This window comes from Prionailurus bengalensis, chromosome E1, assembly GCF_016509475.1.
Source record: "Prionailurus bengalensis isolate Pbe53 chromosome E1, Fcat_Pben_1.1_paternal_pri, whole genome shotgun sequence".
In the NCBI taxonomy this organism is placed as follows: domain Eukaryota; kingdom Metazoa; phylum Chordata; class Mammalia; order Carnivora; family Felidae; genus Prionailurus; species Prionailurus bengalensis.
The window spans coordinates 22,555,728-22,558,122 of record NC_057347.1 but is presented as its reverse complement, the minus strand read 5'-3'; positions in this window follow the sequence as shown (position 1 = coordinate 22,558,122).

Genomic DNA, 2,395 nt, shown 5'->3' with positions numbered 1-2,395 from the left:
GCCTGTCTCATCTGGTGGGAGAACACCAGAGGTCTGAGAGTTAAGACTGACAGAGTTGATACACCACAGGCTAATCCCAGGCTGTGTGCACACAGGCATGCTCTTGAGAGACTGCATTATTTGTGGAGATGCTTGGGCCACTGTGGACTTATTGATACTCCTGTTCAACAGATGAGGAAACTGAAGTTTGGTGCTGTTTTGACTTGTTTGAGGTCTCACAGCTAGAGTATGGGAGAAGCCATGGAACAGCCTACGAGAGGACGGGAGCTGCGTAGCAAAAGAACCAGCCTTAAGACTAAATAGCAAGAAACACCAACTGAGTTCAGACACTTGACACTGATCTCATAGAGATGGGCCTCGAAGATGTGGGCAGAAAGGAATCTGAGGACAGCCAGTGTGCCCAGTCAAGACTTCAGGTGACCCTGGGAGACAGAAGGTAGTTTTTGGATACAGCTGTAGTAGTTATGGCTCAGAGGTCACTGAGCCTCGTGGGCAGATGGCTGTGTGCACACAGGCCTGTGTGGGGAGAGCTGGATTCCATGCACATCTACCCTGGGACTCGAGGAAGCAATCTTGCCTGGTGGATGTAAAGGCTGGAGGCTGAGCTGCAGCTATCCTCCTTATTCTGGGGGACCGGCTTGCTGAGCACCCAGGACAACCTCCTGTACGCTGCCAACCAGCAGCATGTAAACAGTCTCCAAGGAGGGCAGGCCTCCAGCACTGTGCTGGGGAGGTGTAAGATGTTGTTGCCCGGGGTCTGGGAAATACGAAGCTGTGTAGACAGTATAATCTCAGCGGCAGAAAAAAAACATGCAGGAGAGAGACTAGAAGGAAACAGACATAGTACCTTGAACAGCGAACTGAAAGAACACCCAGCAAGACCGGGAAGGGCCAAAAAGGGCCAGGCTCATTACTAAGATAATCCCCTGTGGCTGGCAGGGCCCCTCTGCCATGAGGGCACACCTGGAGTCTAAGTGATTGGTAAGGGCAGGTAGGTTGGGTCTAAGTCAGCTGGGCCAAAGGGCAGTGACAGTGTCCTTTGGCAGAATCCCAAGGGGCACACTTTGTTCTGCTGCCCTGTCTGGCTGCTTGGCCCGAGGAGGCTAGAGAAGGGGGTGGAAATTTATGTAGGTCAGCGCTCAAAGGAGCAGCAGCTTTTGTCTCCACAAAGGACAGAATAAAGAGAGTCTTATTCTCAATACTGATGTGAGACTGAATGGTGCCTATTCAGAAACACCAGTGTGCTGGATTAGAGTCAGGGTGGTACCAACCCCTCCTGTCCCTTCCTCCCAACACACTTGAACCAGCAGGTAGACACCCAGATGAGGTTAGAGCTGGCCTCCAGGCCGACTGGCAAGCAGCCTCCCAGCGGAATATCACCTTAGTTGAACACACTGGAGGGGGTCTGGGGGAGGCAGTGGTCCTCAATCCTAGAGACTCAGACACTCCAGCATGTTCCAGAGGTTGAGGCTCATGAACTTAGGAGATGGACAAACAAGCCTGACGACCTGTTGATAGTAAGACAAAAAAACTCACTCTCTGGAGTCTGCAGAATGGAAAACGTGGAAGCTGGTCTGTAAGGAGAGGGCAGCCTGATGAACCTGCGCCAGCCCAGAGCGTGAGCTGCACACACAGACCCGAGGCTGTGGGAGTGGTGTGACCAGAGCTGGGAAGTCAGGGGCTGGGGCACCCTCTCCCAGGTCCCAGGCAGGGAGTGGGCACGCGTGCAGTCCCTGCTCCAGAAAACTGTGGACTGGGCGCTGTGCTGAGTGCTTCACACAGGTTATCCTGGATCTGTTTACTCTTTGCAGCAGCCTAAGGACACAGGCACAAGTCCTCTCCTCACTCCTCTGGGAGGAAGCGAGGCTCAGACGTCACAGCCTCGGAGTCTCAGCTTGGATCTGAACCAGGCCCATCCCTGCACTGTCCAATGTGGTAGTTATTAGCCACTTGGGACCATTTAAAGTTGAATTAAAATGAAAACTTCAGTTCCTCAGTTGTGTTAGCCACATTCTAAGAGCTCCATAGCTAAGTGTGCCTGATTTATTTTGGCTGGTGAAGATTTACAGGGTATTTCCATTGCCAGAGAAAGTTCTACTGAACAGCACTCCTCTACACTAAATTGCTTTCCTTTTATTCAAAGAAACCAGCCTCAGTGGCGCAGGAGCCTTTCTTGGTAAGGACGCTGTGTAGGTTTTGTCCTTGGGTGGGTTTCTGACTTTCAAAACCAGTCTTGCTTCCAGATTTGGAGGAGGCAGATCCTCCTGGAGCCCTGTGTCCCCCAGAGGAGTAGCTCACACAACCTCGCTTCTATAGAAAGGCCCCATTTTCCTACCTGATCCTGGTGCCCTCCCTTCAAACCAGGACCCATACCCTGGAAGAGGAGAACACAGAG